This window comes from Lampetra planeri, chromosome 55 (genome assembly GCF_965212315.1).
Source record: "Lampetra planeri chromosome 55, kcLamPlan1.2.h2, whole genome shotgun sequence".
Lineage (NCBI taxonomy): Eukaryota > Metazoa > Chordata > Hyperoartia > Petromyzontiformes > Petromyzontidae > Lampetra > Lampetra planeri.
In genome coordinates, this window is record NC_136161.1 from 2,019,638 (window position 1) to 2,035,405 (window position 15,768).

Sequence of the window (15,768 nt, forward strand, 5' to 3'; positions counted from 1 at the left end):
ATCGCTTTGCGAGACCTCACAGGACGCCGATTCATTCTAGTGCCCTTTGTCGTGGAGAACGTTTTGTACGAAATCCAAAAATAATCTGCAAAGTGCTCACGAGTGAGAACACTCGGCGGCGCTGCCTTAGGAAATGTCACCCCGCCCCCACAATTCGTTCAGCCAATGAGAGAGATGCGCGGCTCTGAGCCAACCAGAACACACCACACCACTCCCCGCGATTCGATGACCACGATTCGTGGTCACGATTCCGTTCAACAAAAAAAAAATTCTTTAGCCAGGTGAGAAATCATGAGAGAGCAGGATAGAGTTACAGGCTCCAGCTAAAATAAACCTCACCAGAGACATTTAGACCAGTGGTTCTTAACATTCACTGTAGACTTGCACCCCTTTGCTGCTCAATTGTAAAACAAATTGTGTTAATACATACATTGCTCTGATGAAACTTACGTGCCCTTGCTCAATTCGTGCTTTCGATTACTTACCTTCTAAAAAACATCTGGCCAAGTCTCGCATCCCCAGTAAGGACATCTCGCATGCCCAGGGGGTGCGTGCGCCCCAGGTTAAGAACCACTTATATAGACCGAGAGCATCGCTAGGGTTACCGAGGTGCTGGAGCTCTTCTCTGAGTGATCCCGGACTGGGAGCGCAGCAGCTGCCCCACCGCTGCCTTGTAGGAGTTCAGAACAATACATTCTGGAATACAGTTCATAATACTTACTTATGATTTTGTATTTTTTTTAAAGAGGTAACGTTTACCGTCCGTATTATTATTGTTGGCGTTATTACCGATACCTCAATGAAGCCCTCCTATATATTGCTGATACCAAAGAAATTACGTCGGGAATGCATCCCCATATTTCCCATGATACAATAATGACCCCCTGTCACGCTGATTGGATGAGCGCTCACTTATCCACGAGCAACGCATGTTGAGGAGCGCCAAGCGAGCTCTGCCTTTACCTGGAGAGCAGATGTGAAGAAGAGGAGCTCTGTGCGAGAGGAGATCTGTACGAGGCCCAGTCAGCAACGATTGATGTCGCAGACTGCCCCCCCCCCGTTTATTATTGCCTCCCTTGTGAGCAAACATCTCCCCCACTCTCCCCCTCTGTGTGTTTTAGAGATTGGGGCAGGGGGAGGTCACGAAAAAAAAGAGCGATAGAGGGAGAGAGCTGAGGAGCGGTTAGGGCCATGGACTCGTTATCAGAAACAACAGAAAAAAACAAATGCAACAATAGCAACTGCAACAACAGCAGCAGCAATATTAACAACAGCAACAATACCTTGTGATGGTGACGCTGTGACTCATGCTGCTAGTGACCGTCTGTTTGCAGCCGGGCCTTGCTCTCGCGAGACTCCGGCTGAGCGAGCTGAGTGGTCTGGTCAAGAAATGCCTCCCCTCTTCCCTGGATAATGGGGGGCCATACCCAGAACTTCTCTGGCCTGGATCGACAAACCAATTCTATTTCATCTAATGCCGATACTGTGGTGGGACTCACCAGCAGACTCGGCCCAGCATCCAACGTGCAGAAGTGAGTGCTGATCGGCCGACTCTCTGGTTCAAACTATGCGAGTTCCACACCCACTATGCTATGATCTGCTGTGGAAATACCGATCCCTACCCGAGCGTAACTTGTTGCAATGCCTCACGCATAGTTGTGCTGCAGATCCGGTCAGTTATTCTGCCCTACATTCACACGATCACGGAAGAGCGACTTCATTGCCATACTGCTCCTGATGTCGGTTGTCCAGCCAAACCCTGGACCAGGGCAACTCAACTTTCCATTGGTCAACGCATGCTTGGAAGAAAACCGAAACAAAGATGGTCAATGCATCACACGTTTTCAGATGTGCTTCTGGGGCCATCTGGAATGCTCCTCCTTTCGATATTCGGAAGCCACTGAAGATATCCATTTTAAAATCTAAATTGAAAACTAATTTTTTAGAAATGCTTTTTGTGTTTAGTTTGTTGTCCTTCCCCCCACATCCGTTTATAATTACATTTGACTACGTACGGCGTGAAAGAAGTTCAACATTCATACATCACACATGTTTAGTTTTAAGGCAGAATTCTTGAAGAGTGTGTGGAGTCTTTTTAAGGAAAGTTCTGCCAAGTTCTTTCAGCAGTGGGGGCGGGGCAGGCGATGTTGCTGTGCATGATCCCCATTGCGTGATTTGCAGCGAATTTTTTAGCATTGAGATATTTTGACCAATACCAGTTACGAGCAGTCCTGAACTTACAAACGGGTTATATGTTTCTGATACTTGTTCGTAAGTTGGATTTGTTTGTAACTCGGAACTCAATAGTTAATTATACACTACACACAGTTCGTATTATAAAATGTGTTTGGTTCAACAAAAATGCGAAGCATTGTTAAACTCATAAATAAGATGTATCGTACATTTGCAATGGAATAAATACTGTACTAAAATAAGACGTAAAATAAAGTAACATAAGAATAAAACTCAGTTTTATTTTCAGTTTACCTGAATCCTGATGCTGGCTTCCTTGTTAGAAGGGGTGCAATGAGTCCACACGGGATGCTGGGACTCATTGCATATCGCAGAGGATCACTCCGCTGAATGTAATAGTTCCACGGTTCGGTTCTTAATCATGACCGAAAGTTTGCAAGTCGGATGGTTCGTTCGTAAATGCGGATGTTGGTAAGTTGGACGTTCGTATCTTTCAGGAACTCCGTTGTACTTCATGTCTATGTTCATAATAAAGGTTTTTGGGTTAGATCGCGTTATTTATAAATGTGTCGTAACCCTCCACCACCCGACACGGCCAAACAGTAAAAAAAATGTGTCACGTTGACAAAAGACAAATAGTTCACTACTTTAGCCCACCGGTGTGTTGAAGAGTGAATCCACAGCATTTACAATTTTTGAGTACGACGTTTCGCTGGTAATTACATCCAGCATCATCAGGCAATTCGCCAGAATGGTGAAGTCCTCACTTGCTCCCAGTCTTAAATAGGTGACTTCATCATTTAACTCATTCAGGTGCAGTGATTTGAGGCGGAGGGGGGGGTATTGTAATTATATAATATAATTGGTAAGCAATCAATTTTTAAGATTAGCAACGAGTTGTAGATTAGTAATTAATTGTAATGTGTGTTATTGTAATTATATGCTACGTTAGTAATCAGTTAATTAGTATGTTTTTCCCCTATGAGGAATTGTAATATGTATTATTTAATAATATACTTCCAGGCCGCACAAAGCCTGTAGCTGTCAGAGCGATTAAAGTTATTTATATTTCTCTCAATTTCAATGGATTCTCTAATTAGTCTTTGCCAGTAATAATTAGTTTTACACAACACTTCAACGTTATCAAAATCAATTGAGTGTCCTTGTTGACAAGCAAGTTCTGCTACTGTCGACAGTTGTGTTTGAGATAATGTAATATTTATTTGGTGTTCTTTTAGTCTTACGCTAATGTTACGTCCCGTCTGTCCAATATAGCATCTGCCACAAACAATTAATCCGATATACATCTTCTGTTGATAATTTAGGTAATTCGTGTTTAGTGCAAGACACTAGTTTTCTATTTTGTGTACTGTACCAAATCTTACTGTAATGTTTTGCTTTTGCAAAGCACGGGCTAATTTGTCAGTTACTCCTGAGATATATGGTATTTTAATTGTTTTAACAATCTGATCGCTTTCAGTAGTGTTGCTTTGCGATCGTGATTTGGCATTCAGTGCTCTGTTAATTTGAGCATTATTGTAGCCATTCTGTCGTAGTGCTTCTTTAACATGTTTAATCTCTCTCACTAGACTTTCACCATCTGACACTGTTTTAGCCTGATGTATGAGCGTCTTGATAAGAGGATTTCTGAGCTGGGTGATGATGTGAATCTGCATTCAAATAGGCATCAGTGTGCGTTCGCTTTCTATAAACGCTTTGTGTTATTTTACCATTTAGGCCATGTCCAAGCAAAATATCCAGGAACAGGAGTGTATTATTCACCTCCATTTCCATGGTGAACTGGATGGCCGGGTTTCGTGCATTGAGATGATTTAGAAAATCATTAAGTGTATCTTTACCATGTGGCCAGACAACCAAAGTGTCATCCACATATCTAAACCAAAAATATGGTTTTAATGTGCTCGAGGCAAGTGCTCTTGTTTCAAAGTTTTCCATGTACAGATTTGCTATAGCAGGAGATAAAGGAGAGCCCATTGCTGCTCCTTCCTTTTGTTTGAAGAAATCACCTCTCCATAAGAAGTAAGTATTATTTAAACAATGGTCAACGAGTTTCCGAAAATCTTTTGGTAAACCTGAATTCTTTACTAGTGTATCAAGTAATTTAAGTGACTCGTTCACTGGAACCTTAGTGAATACAGAAATCACATAAAAACTCACCAGAATATCATTAGGGTTAAGTTTAATATCTTGAATCACATTCACAAGATGTTCTGAATTTCTTATGAATGAAGATCTACTACTGATGTAGGGCTGCATTTGTTTAGTTATATATTTTGCTAATTTGTATGTGGATGAGCCAATTGTACTATGGGTCGTAATGGGATGCCGATTTCATTAATCTTTGGTAGTCTATACAGTCTAGGTGGTTTTGAGGCCCTTGGTTTAATTTGATATTACTCATTCTTAGGGATTAATGAATTTGAAATGATTGCAGTAGTCTTACGTTCTAAAGTATTAGTTGGATCTCGTTTAATTTTTATGTAGGTACTTTCCTCTAGTAAATCTTTAATTGTATTATCATAATCGGCTCGTGACATCACTACAGTAGTGCGCCCTTTATCAGCTACCATGATTTGAATATCTTTATTTAAACGAAGTTCTCTTAAGGCTTTTGCTTCGTTCGAGCTAATACTTACTTTTGGTACTTTACTATTCTCAATTATTTTGGCAACCTCGTGTCTAGTCATCTCTGCCTCATTATGTGGAAGGAGTCTTACCGCTGATTCTACCTCAGCAATTATCTCATCCACTGGAATTGTGCGTGACGTAACGGAAAAGTTAAGGCCTTTAGAAAGGACAGAGATTATGTCACTGGTTAAAACAGTGTTAGTCAAGTGCATTACGGTTTTGTTTTTAAATTCCTCATTTTTTGTGGGGATTTGTTTATTATGAAGTCTAGAGAATGTATTCATTTGGCTAGTTTTTGTTAGATTAAACACATCATCAGCCAATTGTTGTGTTATGGTATCGATTATATTCCAATAATGCATGGATACACCATTGCTTATATCTAAGTGCAATTGCCTTAGAGATTCCGAAATGTAAGATAATGCACTCCTGTTGTGTTGTTTTCTCTCTATTAATAATAATTCGCTAGCTTTGTGTAGTATTTGGTTAGCTTTAGCAGACTTTACGTGATGTGTCATTTTAACTGCGTTTGGTATTACCTTCGAATCTCTGCACCTTTTGAGGAACGCCAGTGAAGTTATCAATTTAATCCGCTTAATGATGGAGCTTCTCCAATTTTCTGGTTTTCTGAAAAGAAATCTTCCCATATAGGTTAGTCAGTTTAACACGTAGGCTTTCGTGACCAATATTATTCATAATAAAGGTTTTTGGGTTAGATCGCGTTATTTATAAATGTGTCGTAACCCTCCACCACCCAACATGGCCAAACAGTAAAAAATGTTTCACGTTGACAAAAGACAAATAGCTATGGGAGGAAACCCATGCAGAACAAGGTGAGCACATACAGTCTCCAATAACTCGCACTTACACATACAATAAAGACAAAGATCTCCTTATATTCTTAACAAACTGTTGGGACAAATACTTTTGGCGAGCAGCTATGAAGGCCGGCACGGCACGCGAGGGGGTGGCGATGTTTACACACTGCACCAGGTACTCATTTGAGTCTGACCTAGGGGTCGACGGGTTCATATTTCAGCGCGCTAACCACACATCCTCACACTTAAACTCGCTCACACGCTATCATCTTACACTAAAGTACAGGAGGAGAATATACAATTGCCTCACGTACAGACACACAACAAAAATAATTTACCACTAAGTAGCAGTGACTTAAACATAGCGAGTGTGCCAGGCAAGGTGTAATTTGAAGCCACGTGAAGTGTTGAAGGCTCCATATCAGGAGCTCACGGAACAGACCCAGGTGACATGGGTTGACTCACTGAGATGACTGGCATATGCACCACCTGTGCTCCTTACTATGCCAACTGGCTGTATGTGAGCGTCACTCCTCTGCCCTCCATTGTTGTTGGAGGGTGATTGCCTCCAACTGCCCAGTAGCGTCGTTCACGAGCCTCCTCCATAGAATCCGATCTTGACACCGCTGGTACCAGTCTTCAGCAAGTCCACTCAGCTGCACATCCTCATTTACGACATCAGCCCACGTCTTCTTGAGGCTGTGCTGCGCTCTTTTAGCCCCTACCTGGTAAAAAAAAAGTTGTTTGGGCAAGCGGTGGCTGGCAAAGCATGCTACATGGTCCAGCCACTGCAGTCTCGCCTGCTGGAGGAGCTCACTGATGTAACTGTGCCAAGATATCTCAAGCATCTCTGAGATCCTCACACAATTATGGTTAAATCCAGGGTTAATCATAGGCAGGATAGCTTAAATATTTTTAATCGGTGCAGGTATTCCTTTAAAGGGGTCCACGTTTTTGAAGCATAGCGTCATGTAGAGCAACAGGCCAGGTAGCTTCCACACAGCGTTATGCAGCTGATGAAGAAATAATAATACCACTCGACTGATTCCGAATGAGACCTCTGCTGCTAATCCGGAGCTGCTCATAAGCACACTGCCCAGGTATGGAAACTCCTCTTCCACTCTCTCTTCCCAACTGCCTCATAACTCATGGGAGTGGAGGGAGGAGCGGGGGGGGGAGTGTTTAATGACATAAAATACCGAGGCAGGTGCTCTGTTTTTGTGGGGCTGATGGTAATGCTCCACCTCTTAATGGCTCACTCGAGATTCAGCCGTAGAATCTCCAACTCCTTAGAGTGAGCAGCAACCACCAGATCATCAGCACACATAACAATGGTTGACCAACTGGGAGCCCATCCCTTGATCACACCTACTGAGCCTGTCCCTCAGAATGCACAGCAGGGCTCGCCACTATCAGCTCACTTCAATTTTGCACGCTGAGGCTGAATGAAAGAATAATTCTGACAAGTAATCTGGTTACATTCCACTAAGGGCTTTAAGCGTCCTCATAGGATTTTAAAATAAATTGTATATTTCACTGGAAACCAGTGCAGAGCTACAAACACAGACTTAATATGCAATCACTGTGTTGTTTTGGTGAGAACCATGCATTCATTCATGCAGTTAGCGAATAACCGTTGTGCCAAACGTTTGCCCTCTTGCGACAGCATTCACATAAACTTATCTTGTTGCCATACACCGTTGTCTCGAGTATTTTTTTTAAATCCATGGATCACGGGGGCACCATGGGGGCAGCACCATTCCTTTGAGGGTCGCAATCTACTACGAACATGAACTGCCAACTGAAATGCGCAGTTTGTTAGAGGAGTTTGCGCATCAAGACGGGCGACGTGTCCACAATGAACTGAGCTCTCGATCATGAGAAGACTGGTCTCATAGACGCAATGGGAACATGATTAAGTCGAACGATCGAATGACAAGAAGGCATCTTTTGCATCGTGTGTGGAAAGACTGCAGCAAATCCTAATCAGCTCGAAGCAATTGTCCAGGCCTCCGCACCGTACAACAACATTGAGAGAACACAGCACTGGTAGACTCTCAGTTTGGTGCCCAGACTTGACCGTTTCTAGAACCAAATGTGGTTCAGACCGTTCTGAACTCTTGCAGTTGAATTCGACACGAGCTGTAGCCGTGTTAAGGCATGACTTGTCAGCCCAGCAGACAGAGCATTACAGTCGTCTGGTCGAGATGGAATAAAGGCATGAACTTTATCGGCAGCAGTGAATGAAATATATTACATTTTGACAATAGTTCTTAGATAATAGAAACACATCTTTGTAACCTGTTTAATGTGACTCAGTAGTTCGACCAGAGTCAAAGATAACACCCTGATTTCTCACTTCACAGTTTAAATTTAAACCAAAAAAAGCTTTAAATTTCGATTTAAAGCTTTCGTGACTGCAGGGATTCATCTTCTTGGTTTTTTCGGTAAAGTCACGTAGAAGGGAAGTAATAAAATAATAAAAATAAAACATAATAAAATAATTCTCACAACGTTTCGGCTACAACGCAAGCAGCCGTCTTCAGGTGAAGAATGAGACACTGCCAAGCTAGGAGCTTATATATAAGCTGAGTTGGAGGTGGAAGAAGAGCGCCTTAACAAAAGAATGTGCATATCAAGAGGAATTTAGCATATTCATGGTAAATGCATAGGAGGTGGGCGGGGGGGTTTCAAAGTCATATTATGCCCATGCATTATGCAGGATCAGCAGCACCAAAGGGAGGGGGCAGGGGGTAGCATTAACAAAGGGAGGGAATGTTAATATTATGTAGAAGCAATGAAACATGTGAATGGGAGAACGGTGGCAGGAGACCCGCTGCGGAGCAAATAATGCATTCCCTGTGGAGAACACAAGATACACAGTTAATGCCAGTGAGTGGACTGCGGTCTGAAAGTCACCGTAAACGTGAACAACAATCAGTTAAGATCCGATATGGTTTATTACGTCCTTCCAATGATTGCAGAGCCAGAATCCATCTTCTCGGTTGAAATTGTCTCTGTGTTTGTATATGTGGATCGCCTCATGAATGAATCTCTCATGGTAGCCAGATGGCTTGCAGAGAACCTCTGTCTTGGAGAAGTCAATGTCATGTGAGCCCACTGAATTGTAACAGTGATCTGCCACGGCTGAGGTGTTTGTCCTACCGTGTTTCAGGTCTGCTATATGTTCACGGATGCGGTCCGAGACATGTCGTTTGGTTTCTCCAATGTAACTGCTACCACAGAGGCAACTTAGTTTGTAGACGTCTCTGTGGTAGCAGTTACATTGGAGAAACCAAACGACATGTCTCGGACCGCATCCGTGAACATAAAGCAGACCTGAAACACGGTAGGCAAACACCTCAGCCGTGGCAGATCACTGTTACAATTCAGTGGGCTCACATGACATTGACTTATCCAAGACAGAGGTTCTCTGCAAGCCATCTGGCTACCATGAGAGATTCGTTCATGAGGCGATCCACATATACAAACACAGAGACAATTTCAACCGAGAAGATGGATTCTGGCTCAGCAATCATTGGAAGGACGTAATAAACCATTTCGGATCTTAACTGATTGTTGTTCACGTTTACGGTGACTTTCAGACCGCAGTCCACTCACTGGCATTAACTGTGTATCTTGTGTTCTCCACAGGGAATGCATTATTTGCTCCGCTGCGGGTCTCCTGCCACCGTTCTCCCATTCACATGTTTCATTGCTTCTACATATTAACATTCCCTCCCTTTGTTAATGCTACCCCCTGCCCCCTCCCTTTGGTGCTGCTGATCCTGCATAATGCATGGGCATAATATGACTTTGAAACCCGCCCGCCCACCTCCTACGCGTTTCCCATGAATATGCTAAATTCCTCTTGATATGCACATTCTTTTGTTAAGGCGCTCTTCTTCCACCTCCAACTCAGCTTATATATAAGCTCCTAGCTTGGCAGTGTCTCATTCTTCACCTGAAGACGGCTGCTTGCGTTGTAGCCGAAACGTCGTGAGAATTATTTTATTATGTTTTATTTTTATTATTTTATTACTTCCCTTCTACGTGACTTTACCGAAAAAACCAAGAAGACAAAAAAAGCTTTTTTAATTTTACCAGATAAAACCCACTGAGATATTAGCTCTTTTTCAGAAGCGACATGGCCACAAATAATAGCATAACGAAGTGGTCTATGTGGAAATTTATAGAAGTAGTCAATTATTCTAAACGCATGCTGATTTTAAATGTGGAGGGAAATACTGGAGGACCTTGAGAAAAATCCATGCCACCAAGACATGTAAACTCATCATATACAGAGCTTCAATGTCGGGACTGAACCCACGACCTCCTACATACCAGGTGGTTTCGTGGTAATTTAGATGAATGTGGAGAGGTCACGAGCCCCTTGCACCCATCCAGAGCCCCTCGTATGTCGCTGTGGTGGCTACGAGCGCGATGAGGGGAACAGCCAATTGGAAATCGGCCTTCCCTCCATCACAGCGTTACCGACCAGCACCACTGAGGAGATAAGGGGATTTGCCGAACTAGTGGAGAGTGGTAGTGTATTGGTTTGTGCACTGTGCTACAAACCCGTCGACCCGAGTTTGATTCCTGTTCATGGCCAACACAAGTCACGATTATCTGTACCAATCCTGGGCCTCCGCAAATGAGTACCTGGTATGGTGTGTAAACATCGCTACTCGGTAGACAAAGTCGGCCGGGCGTGGTGCTTGCTCGTACTCATGTGAGACTGAGTCGACCTAGAGGAGGCTCGCACACAGCTACACACACAGATACCCAGTTGCATACACAGACTCAGCTACACACGCACACAACTACACAAGCAGAGTTGCACATGATGACCCTGGGCTCGAGAGCATTGTCAACAGAAGCTGCGGCCGTTCAAACACAAATACCGGGAAGTTGCTGAAGTTGCTGACGTTAAACCCAGCTGTGTGAGCACTGCATGGAGGGGTTGGTGAGGGCCAGTGGGAGGGCGATATGGAGATTTATAAAAGCCAAATACTGGAAGAACATGTTTCTAAATGTAGAGGGAGAAAAATCCACGCGACCATGGGGAGAACACGCAAACTCCAAATAGGGTCAGGGGTGTCAGGGTCAGGAGAGGTAGTTAACATCTGAAAGACCTAAAGAATATGTTAACATCTCGCCACTGCGAGATGTTAACTGTTAAGAACAGCATCACTATAACTCTCAACTTCTATGAACGAAAGCCAAGCAGATCTGAGCTGTTACAGTGCCTGGATGTGTGCCCACCATCACAAACAGGTTGTCTTAGGGTTGTGGGGCCACGTTGTGTTTATATCCAGTTGTACTATGCGTCTATGCTGCCACCTTTACCAATCCCCAATGACCAGCTGGGGTGAAGTATGGTCAAACGGCCTCCACAATCAGCACGGCGTGGGGAGGGGCCCTCATCCAACAGTGGATTGAGAAAAGACCTCTACGCTCCTACGGGTATTGTGCGGCGCTCATCTCCACCAGTGGAAATTCCACATTCCCATGGCAGGTAACTTGTTTAACAACCACTGACTTCGCACAAAGTGGTACATATTTTATGACCCTGTAGAGATGACTATAATGGCTTGTTTATGTCAACCGTTTGACCCTACAAGAAATGAAAGCATAATTGAAGGTTGATAGCATGCAGAACGAAGCACGGCTATTACAATTGGAATAACGATCACCCTGATTGTAAAGTAGTGAAATTCCATTTAGAGCAAGGCGATACGTATAACGTGTTTAATTGTCGTATTTGCGATCATGAAGTAATGCCCTGTATGAAAGACGGTAAGACACATGGATTGCAATGCTGTAACAATACACGCATATGCACAATACTGCATATCGCGACACTGTGTTCAACGTGCACAGATTTAGCACTTTAATTGAAAACATTTATATAAACAATAATAATTAGACAATTTCGCCAATTAAAATAGCGATAACATTAGGGCATTTCATTGGAAAACAACTCACCTGCTCACTCAACTTGAGCAGAACCATGCTGCCCCCAGCGTGTCGGAACGGGGCGTCACAAAGCTAACGATAATGATATTTATTAAGATCATAACTACATAGTGTTTTTAGTAATTGTTATTGTAATTATTGGTCTCGCGCGAAGTGGGAACCACAGCGCCAGCTCCGGCGCCATGACGAGCGGCGATGTAAGCGCGCCTTTCATTGGTCATAGGCTGCCCTGCAACAAATGCTCTGATTGGACGAGACGTTTGACCTCGTAGCTGGGCGCAACCACTCGATATTTAAAAAAGGGGGGGGGGGTGGGAGTGAAATGTACCATTATTCATTATTAAAATTAAGTAAAAAACACGAAAAGGCGCTGGATTGGCGGGACCTGGACCGGTATTTTTCGTGAAATCTTGAAATGTCACGTGAGACGAGTCTGTGTTGAAAATTTCAGCTCGTTAAAGTTCGTAGATGCAAAGATATTCAGTGTCAAACTTTTGATAGAATACAAATAGACAAGGCAAGTTGAATAAAAGAGTGTAATAAACATCAACGGACGCTCAGCATGCGTCACATAATCTGTCTGTGCCCACTTGTTAAATTTCGATTTAAAGCTTTCGTGACTGCAGGGATTCATCATCTTGGTTTTTTTCGGTAAAGTCACGTAGAAGGGAAGTAATCAAATAATAAAAATAAAACAATAAAATAATTCTCATGACGTTTCGGCTACAACGCAAGCAGCCGTCTTCAGGTGAAGAATGAGACACTGCCAAGCTAGGAGCTTATATATAAGCTGAGTTGGAGGTGGAAGAAGAGCGCCTTAACAAAAGAATGTGCATATCAAGAGGAATTTAGCATATTCATGGTAAATGCATAGGAGGTGGGCGGGGGGGGTTTCAAAGTCATATTATGCCCATGCATTATGCAGGATCAGCAGCACCAAAGGGAGGGGGCAGGGGGTAGCATTAACAAAGGGAGGGAATGTTAATATTATGTAGAAGCAATGAAACATGTGAATGGGAGAACGGTGGCAGGAGACCCGCAGCGGAGCAAATAATGCATTCCCTGTGGAGAACACAAGATACACAGTTAATGCCAGTGAGCGGACTGCGGTCTGAAAGTCACCGTAAACGTGAACAACAATCAGTTAAGATCCGAAATGGTTTATTACGTCCTTCCAATGATTGCTCAGCCAGAATCCATCTTCTCGGTTGAAATTGTCTCTGTGTTTGTATATGTGGATCGCCTCATGAACGAATCTCTCATGGTAGCCAGATGGCTTGCAGAGAACCTCTGTCTTGGAGAAGTCAATGTCATGTGAGCCCACTGAATTGTAACAGTGATCTGCCACGGCTGAGGTGTTTGTCCTACCGTGTTTCAGGTCTGCTTTATGTTCACGGATGCGGTCCGAGACATGTCGTTTGGTTTCTCCAATGTAACTGCTACCACAGAGGCAACTTAGTTTGTAGACGTCTCTGTGGTAGCAGTTACATTGGAGAAACCAAACGACATGTCTCGGACCGCATCCGTGAACATAAAGCAGACCTGAAACACGGTAGGCAAACACCTCAGCCGTGGCAGATCACTGTTACAATTCAGTGGGCTCACATGACATTGACTTATCCAAGACAGAGGTTCTCTGCAAGCCATCTGGCTACCATGAGAGATTCGTTCATGAGGCGATCCACATATACAAACACAGAGACAATTTAAACCGAGAAGATGGATTCTGGCTCAGCAATCATTGGAAGGACGTAATAAACCATTTCGGATCTTAACTGATTGTTGTTCACGTTTACGGTGACTTTCAGACCGCAGTCCACTCACTGGCATTAACTGTGTATCTTGTGTTCTCCACAGGGAATGCATTATTTGCTCCGCTGCGGGTCTCCTGCCACCGTTCTCCCATTCACATGTTTCATTGCTTCTACATATTAACATTCCCTCCCTTTGTTAATGCTACCCCCTGCCCCCTCCCTTTGGTGCTGCTGATCCTGCATAATGCATGGGCATAATATGACTTTGAAACCCCCCCGCCCACCTCCTACGCATTTCCCATGAATATGCTAAATTCCTCTTGATATGCACATTCTTTTGTTAAGGCGCTCTTCTTCCACCTCCAACTCAGCTTATATATAAGCTCCTAGCTTGGCAGTGTCTCATTCTTCACCTGAAGACGGCTGCTTGCGTTGTAGCCGAAACGTCGTGAGAATTATTTTATTATGTTTTATTTTTATTATTTTATTACTTCCCTTCTACGTGACTTTACCGAAAAAACCAAGAAGACAAAAAAAGCTTTTTTTAATTTTACCAGATAAAGCCCACTGAGATATTAGCTCTTTTTCAGAAGCGACATGGCCACAAATAATAGCATAACGAAGTGGTCTATGTGGAAATTTATAGAAGCAGTCAATTATTCTAAACGCATGCTGATTTTCAATGTGGAGGGAAATACTGGAGGACCTTGAGAAAAATCCATGCCACCAAGACATGTAAACTCATCATATACAGAGCTTCAATGTCGGGACTGAACCCACGACCTCCTACATACCAGGTGGTTTCGTGGTAATTTAGATGAAGGTGGAGAGGTCACGAGCCCCTCGCACCCATCCAGAGCCCCTCGTATGTCGCTGTGGTGGCTACGAGCGCGATGAGGGGAACAGCCAATTGGAAATCGGCCTTCCCTCCATCACAGCGTTACCGACCAGCACCACTGAGGAGATAAGGGGATTTGCCGAACTAGTGGAGAGTGGTAGTGTATTGGTTTGTGCACTGTGCTACAAACCCGTCGAACCGAGTTTGATTCCTGTTCATGGCCAACACAAGTCACGATTATCTGCACCAATCCTGGGCCTCCGCAAATGAGTACCTGGTATGGTGTGTAAACATCGCTACTCGGTAGACAAAGTCGGCCGGGCGTGGTGCTTGCTCGTACTCATGTGAGACTGAGTCGACCTAGAGGAGGCTCGCACACAGCTACACACAGATACCCAGTTGCATACACAGACTCAGCTACACACGCACACAACTACACAAGCAGAGTTGCACATGATGACCCTGGGCTCGAGAGCATTGTCAACAGAAGCTGCGGCCGTTCAAACACAAATACCGGGAAGTTGCTGAAGTTGCTGACGTTAAACCCAGCTGTGTGAGCACTGCATGGAGGGGTTGGTGAGGGCCAGTGGGAGGGCGATATAGAGATTTATAAAAGCCAAATACTGGAAGAACATGTTTCTAAATGTAGAGGGAGAAAAATCCACGCGACCATGGGGAGAACACGCAAACTCCAAATAGGGTCAGGGGTGTCAGGATCAGGAGAGGTAGTTAACATCTGAAAGACCTAAAGAATATGTTAACATCTCGCCACTGCGAGATGTTAACTGTTAAGAACAGCATCACTATAACTCTCAACTTCTATGAACGAAAGCCAAGCAGATCTGAGCTGTTACAGTGCCTGGATGTGTGCCCACCATCACAAACAGGTTGTCTTAGGGTTGTGGGGCCACGTTGTGTTTATATCCAGTTGTACTATGCGTCTATGCTGCCACCTTTACCAATCCCCAATGACCAGCTGGGGTGAAGTATGGTCAAACGGCCTCCACAATCAGCACGGCGTGGGGAGGGGCCCTCATCCAACAGTGGATTGAGAAAAGACCTCTATGCTCCTACGGGTATTGTGCGGCGCTCATCTCCACCAGTGGAAATTCCACATTCCCATGGCAGGGAACTTGTTTAACAACCACTGACTTCGCACAAAGTGGTACATATTTTATGACCCTGTAGAGATGACTATAATGGCTTGTTTATGTCAACCGTTTGACCCTACAAGAAATGAAAGCATAATTGAAGGTTGATAGCATGCAGAACTAAGCACGGCTATTACAATTGGAATAACGATCACCCTGATTGTAAAGTAGTGAAATTCCATTTAGAGCAAGGCGATACGTATAACGTGTTTAATTGTCGTATTTGCGATCATGAAGTAATGCCCTGTATGAAAGACGGTAAGACACATGGATTGCAATGCTGTAACAATACGCGCATATGCACAATACTGCATATCGCGACACTGTGTTCAACGTGCACAGATTTAGCACTTTAATTGAAAACATTTATATAAACAATATAATTA

At 43.7% G+C, this 15,768-nt stretch overlaps 1 protein-coding gene across 8 annotated transcripts in view; it reads right to left on the bottom strand.

Moving 5' to 3' along the window:
• LOC144735412 (complement C1q and tumor necrosis factor-related protein 9-like) overlaps nt 1–11,758 on the bottom strand; it is a 29,240-nt gene extending 17,482 nt beyond the window's left edge. For 2 of the 8 annotated variants that reach the window (XM_078617811.1, XM_078617806.1), the window contains exon 1: nt 964–1,081. The gene's annotated coding sequence lies outside the window, so the exon portion shown is untranslated. Of the gene's footprint in view, nt 1–605; nt 671–963; nt 1,082–11,648 lie in introns of those variants that run through there. The other 6 variants (XM_078617808.1, XM_078617813.1, XM_078617807.1 and 3 more) reach the window with 6 other exon arrangements.
• Nucleotides 11,759–15,768: the final 4,010 nt, after the last annotated feature.